This window comes from Lotus japonicus, chromosome 1 (assembly GCF_012489685.1).
Source record: "Lotus japonicus ecotype B-129 chromosome 1, LjGifu_v1.2".
NCBI lineage: Eukaryota > Viridiplantae > Streptophyta > Magnoliopsida > Fabales > Fabaceae > Lotus > Lotus japonicus.
Window position 1 is genome coordinate 44,933,330 of NC_080041.1, and position 13,194 is coordinate 44,946,523.

Here is a 13,194-nt window from a genome sequence, read left to right on the forward strand (position 1 = left end):
TCTCTTGTATGTTATACACGTTGTCTGGAACTTTGTGTTTAACATCAAGAATTTCAATAATAATAATAATAATAATAATAATAATAATAATAATAATAATAATAATAATAATAATAATAATAATAATAATAAGTATCTCGTGCTAATTGCCTTAGTTTAGTTGGAAGATTTAGATTTACTATTATGCTAGAATTTAAATGTAACAATTATCAGATGTTAAATAACCCTTTTTTTTGTCCTTTGACCACCAGTCTCCACGGAAAAAGGGGCCCATGCACTAATCTGGTTCGGGATATGGTAGTGGTGTCCCTGGTCACAACAGTATTATTTTTGACCTCAGAGGGGATCGAACCCGGGCCATAAGCCTAGGCGAAATCCCTTAAGGATATGCACATTCACCACTTATGCCACCCCTTGTAGTTAATGTTAAATAACTCTAATTTGGCTGTCTTTTTAAAGTAGTTAATTTATAGGAAAAATGTTATTTCTCAATTTCAGAATAAAGGTAAAAGGGAGGCTATTAAGATGTTGCATGATTTGAAGGATCCCCTAATATACACAAGTTTTTTCCTTGTGCAACTTTACACAAGGCCGGTTTAACCCATTTTTATGGGTGAACCGGTTTTTCTCTATTTTAATTAATTGTAAATGTGATTTATTAATTTGACCCCAGATTATTAAATTTAGATAGCCCAACCCCAAACCCATCACCAATTTCTACGGGGAACCCAGAAAATGCCTCAGCGCTTATCCCCACTGATAAGTTGTGTTAATTTTTCTTTTGTTCACATGATTTATAATCAAATTTGATGAGTGTTTGAAAATGAGGAGGATGAATATCCCAACTAATGGCTAAGGCATAGAGGACAAGGAGGACCAATGAGCTCTGTAAGTAAACATGTGCTGTGGAAGACATGACCACATGGAAGAACATCAACTTCGGAAAAAAAAAAGACCCAATCTAGCCTTCACACACTACCACAAAAAAGGGCTTGGGTAGCGGTTAAGTTCAACGTTGGGTAGCGGTTAAGGGGGTGGTGCTAAACTCAGCGATGCTAAAATTGGGTAGCGGTTCTGAACCGCTACGCAATTAAAATTAAGGTAGCGGTTCCGTGAACCGGTTCCCATCTCTATACACTAGCAGCGGTTATAAGCGCTACGCAAGTGTGGAATTTGTTTTTCCGGAACCGCTACCTTACTCCTTTTTTTTTTCATTTGCTACCTACACATTAGCAGCGGTTATAACCGCTACGCAAATACGGAAATTTTTTTTAAGAACCGCTACCTTACTCTTTTTTTTTAATCGCTACCTACACATTAGCTGCGGTTATAACTGCTACCTTACTCTTTCTTCTTCTTAATTTAGTCCCTTTTTTTAACAGAAACCAATAAATTCGTTTTTTGACAAAAGAAACCAATAAAATTAGAGCAATATTACTAATTTCACAGTTGATACTCAATCCATATAATTGCTAAAACCATAACAAATTTCATAGTTCTGAAATCTTAAATAAATTCTACCCATAAACTAAATAAGCAGACATTGATTGTAAACTACACCTAGCAACCGAATTAATTAAAAATCGTCCACCAAAACAAATTCCATAGATCTGAGATCCTCGAAACTAGATACCAACAACTACATTGTCAGTGACATTCCTCTCATGGTAGGCATAGTCTATTACCATTTCTCCAAATGAAACAACCAGTGAACTTGTTTCCTTGCAATTAGTCTTCCTTCACAGTAGCAAAGGCAACATAGAACTTCCATTCAACAGCAGACTATTTTCTTTCCTGGTATCAAAAACATCTCTGATAGAATTATTTAGATTAGATAAAGATATATAAAAATCAATCACCTTTCATTCCTTGCAATTAGTCTTCCTTCACAGTAGCAAAGGCTTAGATCTCTCGAATATCAGGAGTGTTAACAAGTTTTCTTCAATATACAATTCTTTCTTGGGTTAAATGTGTTCTCCGTCCCTGAACTTTGAGCGAGATCTGATTTCCGTCCCTCGCCGGAAAATCTTCCTAGCGCCATCCTCAAACTGACATTTTTGTTTGGAAACCGTCCTTGCCGCCGATTTAGCTCCGGCCGCCGTAGCCAAGTGTCACTTTTGGCCTATGTGGACATGCCACATCATTTAATGAAATGACATGTAATTTTTTTAAAATAAAATAAAAATAATTTAATTTTAATTAAGTCCCACAAATCTTAACTAACTTAATTTTTAACCCCAAAACTAATAAGACTTAATTAATAACACTTTTGGTCCCTTTTCTTCAATCTTCAACCTCATTTTTCATAATCTTCTTCACCTTCTTCAATCTTCATCCTAATTTTCCAGAATAATCTTCACCTTCAATCTTCATCATCATTTTTCCCAGGAGCTTCATTCTTCATCATCTTCTTCTTTCCCCACCCACCACACTCATCACCACACCCACCGCCGCCTCCAACCTCAACACCACACTAAAATATTTAGCCATCCCCCAAACCCAGGAACCCACAACCCAGCCCCACAGCCACAGCCTTCAACCTCAGCCACTGCCCCCAACCTCATCTTCAACACCCACTGCCACAGCCCCCAACCTCATTTTCAACACCGACATCCACCGCCCCCAACCTCTCCCACCACCAGAGGGGAAACGATGAAATCGAAGCATCCAGAGGAGAGATTGAAAGCGAGGACTTGAGGCATGTCATCGGGGAAGATGCACCGAATCTATCTCATATGGGTTTGCGGCATCTTGGTTGGGTTTTGTGCTAAATTGGGTTTGGGGGTTTCACTAATTTGGGTTTGAGGGTTTCATTGATTTGGGTTTGGGGTTTGGTCATGCTACTGCTTCATCTACATCTTCCTACTACAGTTCATCTACATCTTCCTACTATAGTTCATCTTCATCTAGAGGAGAGTGCTGATTTGTTGATGTATGATAGGTTGGTGTCTAATGATGTGTTGGATTTGGTTAGCCCCAATGCTAAACTTCTCTATGTGGGTAAAACTGCTGGGTACCATAGCAGAACCCAGGTAAAGATTGCAGAGACGGGTGGAGGTTGAACAAGAAGAAAAAGGGGGTTTTGATTTTGACTGGATCTGGAATGGTTCTTTGTTCTCTCACGTCTCCGAATCTGGGTTTAGTGGATTGCATGGTGGGTTTACCCCCTCACTCTCCGATTCAACATTTCCCCTATCCCCCTCACCCCTTTCTTTCTCTCACTGAGTTTCTGGATTTTGATCATAGCTGGGGGTTTGGGTTGCAGTGGTAGTGGTGGGGGTTTCTTCAGAAAATTGGGATGTTGATAAGATGAAATGATGATGATATTCTGCACTTCATGATGGGGACTAAGGAGCCTTGCTGGTGATATGATTGGGATAGTGGGAAGGAATTTGTCTTTTATTTCTCTTCTACAAAATTTTCCATGTATCTGTGTAGCAAGAACTATTTGATTGCTGCACTTTTTTGTTCTTTTTGTCTGCAATGGTTAAATAAATTAGATTGTGATTGTTCTTTTCGTCTACCCACAGTTTCTGGATTTTGGTTGTTCTTTTTGGGTTCAATAAATTTTCTTTTCATTTGTCTTTTTGATTGCTGCACTTTTTTGTTTTCTTGGTTGCTAAACAAATTGGATGCATATAGTTTAGTTAGGGTTAAATCAGAGGGCTTAATTACAAATTTTAAAAGAAATTTTTTTTTATTTAAATGCCATGTCATTTCATTAAATGACGTGGCATGGCCACGTGCACGGCTGCCGGAGCTATACCGGCGGTAAGGACGGTTTCCGTACAAACATTTGAGTCTGAGGATGGCGCTAGGAAGATTTTCCGGCGAGGGACGGAAACCAGATCTCGCTCAAAGTTTAGGGACGGTGAACACATTTAACCCTTCTTTCTTTCCAAAAAAAAACACTAAAAAAGAAATAAGAGGAGAGACAAAACCAGTAGGAAACATGTATATAAGGATAAAAGAAAGAAAGCTTCAAAGCCATGATCTTACTTCTTTATCACACCTTTAGCACCAAGTATGCCTTTCTTTTTCTTTTGTGGAGTATCACCAACCTGAAAATCGGAAACAAAATAACTTTCTGAAAATTGCAGAGTATCACCGACCTGAAAATCTGAAGAATGCCCATATACTATAATAATCTAGTTTTTTTAATTTCAAGGAACGAAGGTACAAAATTTTATCCAAATAATGAATTTCTCCAATTCCTTTATATATCAGCCAATAGAACTCTTAGGTAGAAGCCATGACTAAACATCATAAACCAATTAAATTTTCATAGATACAGGAAAAATAAAATAAATGTACGAAAGTCCATATCTAATATACATAGAAAGCACGAACCTTCTCTAGTAGGAAAGCACGAACCTTCTCTAGTATCCCAAATACAATTTTATACAATCTGGAGAAAATTTCAGAGTTGGTTGAAGGAGAATATGTAAGTGCCTTCAAGGATTGTAGTCTTCGAGCATGAACTACAAAGCATAAGTGAAAAAGGAATCAAGACATCATCTCAAAATGGAAGACATCCTTCAACATGCACACATCCTTTTTTGGTCTCCACAAATTCAATAGAAAAATTTGATATTCCTCTTAAGTCTGAAAATGCACTAAAATAGAATGCATCTATAAGTTAAAAGTTATATACAAATTTTCTCCCCCTTCAAAAGCTACATAAGTTATGACTTTGACATGCATTAAGTCCCTACAGTTTTTACCAAGAAAACTTGTTACTATAATGGTTGAAGCCAAAATTACAACCGCACTACCAAAGATCCATCCTAGTCAAAAAGGAATTTAAAGGCATCTAGCATTTTTGTATAAGACTTATCCTTGCAGTGACAGAGGAATTTATAAACATGCCATTATTTTTTTGAGCAAAGTTAACTTAATTTCAGCTGGAAGCCAATGTTACAAGGCATTATATGAAAGAGTATCTGTAAACCCCCCAAAAATGAAGACACATCAGAACAATGTGGCATTCACAAAGCTTTTTAGCTAGCACTGTGTGTGTATATTTAAGTAAAGTTTTTCATCAGAAAAAGAAAGCGTATTTGAACCTTCACTTTTCAAATCGTTCAACCTTGAGGAAGTAAGCGCAAGTAGGATGAATTTTTTTTTTTATCACCAAAGATAACAAATTCATTGAAGGGAGTATAAGGGGTACTTCAATCCCATATACATATAAAGAGAGAGGAAAAGAAAAAGAACTGGACAGAACAGAGTAAAAAACAGAACAGAGCAAGGTCATATAATAACTAAGACCAATGCAAATAAATAAAGCTTATAACCTTCCAAAACCCAAACCACGAGACCAAGTAGTGAAAGTTAGAATTGCAGGTAGCAGCTTGTAAACCAACAAAAAACTAGAAGATCTATGTGGTAAAATTCAGTGCAGCAACGACACACACCAAGGCCTCACTGTCTTCAATTCTGGTCCAAAAAGAGAGAATACCATGGCTGTAACTACAGGGATCCCAAACAGACAAGAGAATTTGAACTCCAATCAATTGATGAAAAATGAAAGAAACTTAAGGAAACATAAGGGCCTTCAAATTCCCAATCCGCAAGGTATCTGCATCTGCCTCAGAATTATGCAGAAGAAAACAGTAACAGCCCTCCAAAAAACTTAACAAGTTTTAGACCCCCAAATTACAAAGCCATATATCTGCTAAAGATAAAACTCCTAGAAACTAAAGGCTAGATTACCCCAAGATGAAAAGAAAAGCATTTAAAAAACTACAAAACCAAATAGCATTCAGCCCCAATTTGAATTGGCCAGCTTAGAGACACAAACCAGAACACAACACAACACTTTTGATGTCACCACACCAGAAAACACGAGCAAGAACATTTAGGTTGTTTCCTTTGTAAAATTCTAACAATAATAAATATTCAATTTGAGTCAATGTTCTTTTCAACACACAAACAACCTTGATCAGTCATATTTCACAATTTTACAAGACCCACAGATGGAAATTGAAACTCCCATCTTCTTTCAAAGAAAATAGGGAACATACAGCAGGCGAGGAAGAAAACTGAACAAGAAAAAAACTGACCTTATCACAGAGGAAGAGTCGTTGAAGGGGAGCCTCTGGTGTGGTGGGTGCGCTGCCGGCGGACTGTCGAGCTTGTGTCGAGCGTCGAGCACTGGCGGAAGTGAAGGAAACACCTGCAGAATGTGCGACAGTTACAACAGCAAGGAAGAGTTACATCATCGAGCAAGGGTTGAGAAAAGTGGACTAGCAGCGGAGGATTGTGGTTCAGATGGGGAGAGGTTACAAGGGAGCAAGGTTTGCAGCGTGCAGTCGAGTGAGGGAAGAGAAAAGGGATTCGCGGTTAGGGTTTTGTGAAATTTAATTTAGGGAAAAATATATTAACTTGGGTAGTGGTTCAATTAACCGCTCCCTAACAACCAGAATTGCAACTTGGGTAGCGGTTCCATTATAAGATAGAGTTTTTATATTTTTTTTAATTTTAAAAATTGTTGCTTTTATGTAATTTTTTTTTTGTAACACTTTGGCAGCACTAACATTGAACCGCTACCCCATAGCTGCTGCCCAACCCCCTAAATCACCAAAATTCTTCAAATTTATAATCATGTTTAGATTTTTAAAAATTAACGTGGATGGACATGGCTTCCATCACCAAATCTGTCACCAACACCAACATAATAGATCTGATAAACACAGCCTCCATCAGATCTGGAACATAACATCACCAAAACCGTTACTATCACAAACAAAATATATCTGGAACATGTTATTCACTCTCCTCTGATCTTTCTGTAGGTGGGTGGATGAAGAACAAACCAGATTCAAAAAGGGGGAAACTCAGATCTTGCCTGAATACAGTAACAAGAAGTAGTGGTTGGGATTGAAGCTTTCTTCTAGATCTGGGCATCAACAACATTAGAGCGTCCCTATCTGATTCACTCTCTTCGAGGGCGAAGGAGAGGCCCATGACGGCGAGGCGGGAGGTGTCGACGATGTCTCCGGCGGCCCATGAAAAGGGGAACAGCGTGGACAGCGACCGGTACTCGTTCACGGGTTGTTGCTCGCGCGGAACATGGCACTGTGTTCCGTTCCGAGAGGTGAATCAAAAGAAAAGGTGGTTCCTTTTTTCTTTTTTCTATGTGAACGTGAAATGAAGGGAGGAATTTGGGGTGAAGGAGGAGAAGGTGGATCTTGATGGTTCACTCTCCCTTGATGAAAGACTGCGGCAGGACGGCTTGGGACGGAGGCAGATCTAGAATCATTATGCAGATGAAGAACGAAGCTTTTTTTTGTTATAGTGAGATGAAGAACGAAGCTGATAATTGGGGCTAATAATTTAAGTTAAGATAATAAATCATATTTTTTAATTAAAATTCTAATTAAAAAAACTAATCCGGTTGAACCGGCCTTGTGTAAAGTTACACAAGGAAAAAACTTGTGCATATTAGGGGATCCTGATTTGAAGCCTATATGTTTTTGAAAAGACTTGTGGTATAAAGGTGAAAGAATGGGTTTGGCTTTTGTTTAATTTGTTTTATCTTTTCAGCTTCATTAGCATATAAGATCAAACTTCTCTATATTCAATGAAAAATCATTCTTCTTGAAGCTAAGTTTTCAATTATGGGTAGTCATAGATTTAGATTCGGCTGAGCGTACCTCCAAGCAGGATGAACGACCCAAGAGTCAAGTAAAGAGGTCCAAAAGGAAGACAACCAAGCATGAGGTGTTGTCCAGATTCATTCTTCCTTTATCCATAAGACTAGTCAAAGGCATTAATGATTATTCACCTTAATTTTCTCCCCCATTAATGTAGTCTAGTCAGGGACGGACCCACTCACACAGTGGTGTGGGCAAATGACCCCACGTGATTTACAGATTTTCTTTTAATACTAGTATGCATTTCTAAATTCTATACAAAGTTGCCCCCATAACTTTTTCATTATATTGAAAATGCCTCCAAGTTATAGATCAAGCCACTCTAACGGCCTAGTGCTCTAACAAGAAACTGTCAAGCTAAGCCCAACCCATTTTCTTCTATATCGAATGCACATGCATGCTTTATTTTTTAGATAAATAAAGTCTTTGTTTACATTACTATCATATTCTTCTGCTTAAACATCTTTATTTTTTTACAATAAAGTGATCAACATATCTATTAAATAGAAATTCCTTTTTTAAAAAATAAATATAGATTTTTAAGATTACTTTCTTGCTGTGCTATGAATTTTATCACTTTTTTTTTTCTGGGTACCATGTATGTGTTATGTGACCTTTTCTTTTTATATTACTTTTATTTACTTCCATTTCACTTTTTTAAAATGTAGTCACATTTTTTTCAAATATAATGGCATTACAATTACTTTATTTTATATTTTTATTCACTTATTTTTATATATATATATATATATTCATTTATATTAAAATAAATGTATTCAGTATTTTATTATAAAGTAAATATTTTAAATATTTTTCCATGGGCCGGGTAACCCAGGGACGGATCCCTGTAGCTAGCTTATAGTGGAAATTGCCCCACAATTGTTTTTTAATTGATGTTATATATATATATATATATATTTTGTTTACATTAAACATTTTATATTTTATTACTTCTTATTTATAAGTATGTGTGTTTTCAACACCACATCATAAATAAGTGGTTGAGTTTCGATTCATAAATATATTGTGAAATTGCCCCCACGACTCAAAAGTTCTGGATCCGTCACTGAGCTTAGTCACTTAGTAATGTATTCATGACTAGGTTTAGGCCCACCAAACTATATAATGGGATCCTATTATGTATAATCCATGTTCACTTCTTTACTCGAATAATACTCTAAGATTTCCTCGCTCAGTTGACAAGGCTTTAGAGTTTTTTATTCAGAACATTAGTGCCAACCATGGAGCCCTGGAAAAAATTTTCCTAGGTCCTCAAGGAATTAATGAGGTCAAATTGTATCTGGCCTTAAGAGTATATCACATCCTCAATGTGTTGCTCACAAAGTGCAGAGCCGCGCATCAATCCTTTGAAAAAGGTGTCACTAAATCCTATCTTCCTTAACAAACAGAAGGTCGCCATTCTCCCCGTCACGGTGATAACACGAGACCACTTGTTGTCTACCAGCGGGACCAGGATATGGTCACTCTGCCATCATAATTCATGAAATAAGGCTATGTTTGACATGTCATTTCAGCTAGCTTATAGCTTTTTGACTAGCTTAAAACTTATTTGACTAGCTTAAAAGCTCTTCAAAAGTGTTTGGTGAATGAGCTTATTTTAGTAGCTTAAAGCTTTAAGCTACAAGCTATCTCAGGTAGCTTATAGCTTATTAAATTTATTCTCATTTTTATCCTCATTATTTTATTAAAATTCTACCATTACCCTTATATATTTATAAAAACACTAAACATATTTTCTCCTCACACTTACGTATGCAGTTTCCGCCACCATTCCCGCCACACCGCTGCGCACCACAAGTATTATAAATATTATATTAATAAAAATAATATTATATTTTTAAGATAATAAATAACCGGAGCTAATAAAATATTTAAAGTGATAATAATTTTAATATTAATATCATATTGGTATTAGTGTGAAAATAAAGTAATGTTAAATATAAAAATAATTATACAAGTATGTCCTTTTATGTCATTTTACAATTTCAGTTTGTTTAACAGCTAGTTTTACCAAACACTTTTGTTTCAATCACGTAGCTTTTCAGCTTTCAGCTATCAGCTAGCTTATAAGCTTTCAACTAGCTTATCAGCTAAACATGCCAAACATAGCCAAGATAAGTGGTTCCTGACCTTATAATTCTATTTCAATCACTAATTTTCATTTGTTGATTCGTATCGATTTAAGCGATTTTTACTGATAATAATTATGTCACATACGCTATATGAGGTTCTTATGTTGCCAAGTACTCCATAGGTTATCTGCTTGGTAGTTATAAAACCGTTTTTGCAATTAGTTTCTCCTTTGAACCGAGCATCACTAGATTTAAAGTGTCAATTAAATTATTTGACTACTCTCATATATACAGTACAATACAATCTTAATTACATGATTATTTTGTTATGGTGAATGGTGATCTTTAATTTCTACACACAATCCCCTCCGGCACAGGCTTGTTACGCTTGGATAAATTAAAATAAATATTCTGACATACATTACTCATAATAAGTTATATATATTTTTTTCCCCTAAAGCAGAATATTATTGAAAATGAAATCAATGAGATACAATGCCTCTCAAGACTGCCCAAAAACAAGAGATCAAAAAGGCTCAAACCGAAGAGAGAGCCCGCCAAAAGGGAGATTAGCCTGCCAAACCCAACCTAAAACCAAAACAGCAAGGGACAATATCCAACAAAAACGAAGGAAGCTAAGAAAATTCACAAAAAACTAAACATAAAAAAACAGACCTAGCGACTTCCTAAAGCATAAGACAGAACAAGATTAAAGGCTTCCAAACTTAAGAGGATGTGTTCTTTTAAGATGCTCCACACAACCTACCACTGCCTCCTCATCAATCCTATTCCATGATAGTCCTTATTCCTTCCCTAAATTCCACATCCGTTGAGCCCTCGAAGTCACACATTCTAGAGAATGTTCCTCAAACAACTATGTTAGAGCCAACCTGTCTGGTGTAGCTTCCGACACAGCCAGTGAATCCAACTCGCCAACTATGAATGCTTGTGAGGGATGGCAATGGGTAGGGTTTGGGTAGGGTACTATAATACCCATCCCCATACCCGCGTTTTCAAAAAGTACCCGTACCCGTCCCCATACCCGCGTGGGTAGCAACCCAAATGCCCGTCCCCGTACCCTGTGGGTACCTATATGCCCGTACCCGTACCCGTTACCCACAATTTAGCTAGCGAAAAATTAACTTTCTTCATTAAAAAATCAAAATATAAATTTTATTATAAAATAAAAAGCATAAATTAAAAATACAAACGATCATCCGAATGTTTAAGAAGTAAAATCATTGGAATAGGTATAAATTTTATATAAAAAAATAAGCGAGAGTTGAAGCTTTAAATTTATAAATTTAGATTATTAATAAACTCTTAAGTTGTCGGTTAATAATTTATTTTAAAAATAAGTGAGAATAATTATGAATTGTATATATAATATTAAGACTTCACTTACGTATTTTTTAAAAGAAGTTAGGGAGTTATACTTTAAGTTTATTAAAATATACTACTAATTATGTGTATGTATATGTATAATATGTGTGCGGGTATGGGGCGGGTTGGGTACTATAGTGCCCATACCCGCACCCGTACCCATTAATTTTTGCGGGTATTTACCCATACCCAACCCCATACCCATCTAGCGGGTTTTTACCCTACTCATTGTAGGTATTTTTTGCTGGTACCCAATGAATATTGGACCCATTGCCATCCCTTGTTGAATCTCTTTTTTTTTCCTGACCATGCTTAGAAACTTTCCTAGGAGGCCCCCTCCTCCTCCCAACATGGAATCCTGTTCCATTCGTCATCCATGAAGAACCTACATCTGCATGGGGGCGCATCCCAAGAAAGGGGACTAAAGCGTGAGAACACAGTGTCAATAGGAATCACCTTTGGCACCCCAAGCTCCCATGTGTATTGACATCCACCTCTCCCATAGCCCCTCCCACCTCAGATACATCAAGACACTTATGTCATATTTTTAAATATCATTGTTTTCTTTCAAATTGTGTTAATATTGCGTTTCACTGATGTATGTTCATTTAAATGTGCACCATTGAATACTTCTAATGATAATTATACCATTGATTTTTTTATAAGTATAAATTTGAATCACCATCACGACTTATTCTCATCCTTCAATTAAATTCCCGAACTTTTAGTTATTAATAATCATTATGGACTATTATTATTGGTTATGAATGTCATAATTTCCTAAAATTTTATTACCGCACATTTCGGTGATAAAAATAACCGATATTACACTTTAAATGATTAAATTTACATTTATGACGCGAGCTTTCAAATTTCAAATACGTTCCACTATTCATATAGATTTTAATTTATGGTTTAATATTTCCTTAAGAGCAGTGCTATTTAGCCCGACAGAATTGTGCACGAGAAGCAATTAGTGGCGGTTTTAAACCGTCACTAATACTCGGTGCCAGGAAAAAACACAACGTTTACAACTTTTTGGCGGTTATAAACCGCCACTAGTTTGTTATGCCAGAAAAAACCGTAAGCGTTACACATTTTTGGCGGTTTCAAACCGCCAGAAATTACCTCGTGCTCCCATCGTGCCTATGTCCTCGTGCCTTATATCATTATCCTTTCCTTAAATATATGGACACAAATACTTTGGTATCAATTAAAATTATTACTAATTGGTCATTAATACTATTTATCACCATACCAAATTTGTCTCTCAACCAATTAAAAGACTTAGCAAAGCCACAAAGACATTTCATGAAGCTAGTGTTGGACTATATGACTTGAAGATTGAATGACTAAATATTGGCCAAATTTGGTTGACCTTCTATGCTTATCTAATTGACCACAAGAGCTCGTGGGTAGCCAGATGGTCAACTTTAATTGTTGTAATCTTTTAACATAAAAATTTAATTTTCTTTATTTTTGTAGATCTAACCGACCAAGATAACTAAATGCAATATACACCATCCTAATGTGCGACGTCAAACGAAGATCGCCGAGCTAGCTCACAAACTCTCCATGCTGGACTAACCACGGATGCCTTGTATTACGCCTCGACTCTCACCACTTGGCCCTGTGCCAGGTGCGTTCAACATGTGCCTGACCCCCGTTTCACGCCTCGAATATCACCGCTTAGCCCTGTGCTTGGTGTTAAGTTCAAACGCATCATATCCTTTTAAAATCTAATTTTGATGAATAACAATTTTTATCTAGAAGCACTTTAATGAAAACTAAGCTTTTCATTTCATTTGAATTCCATGGTATATTCTTTTGAACAGAGTCCTTCAATGTCAAATCATTTCTAAAGGAAAAAGATTAAGAATTCGCAAGACCGTCAGGCACGCATACAACACAAGTCAAGGCACATTCGCTCTTGACTGTCCAATGCCAGCTCATAACTCAGAAAGGTTGAAGACAAAATTCTAGGCGCCAAAGACATAGTCAGAATGCAACAATTTGTTAAGGATTCAAAAGAGATCACGTGAAGACTTTCTCTTTCCTTA

General features: G+C 36.5%; 1 long non-coding RNA gene across 1 annotated transcript; it reads right to left on the reverse strand.

Moving 5' to 3' along the window:
• Window positions 1-3,904: 3,904 nt before the first annotated feature.
• Window positions 3,905-6,209, reverse strand: LOC130731854 (uncharacterized). Its single transcript, XR_009016853.1, has 3 exons — window positions 6,066-6,209; window positions 4,351-4,481; window positions 3,905-4,061 (listed from the first exon to the last, which is right to left on the reverse strand). It is a non-coding gene; the product is annotated as an uncharacterized LOC130731854 (long non-coding RNA).
• Between the last annotated feature and the right edge of the window lie 6,985 nt (window positions 6,210-13,194).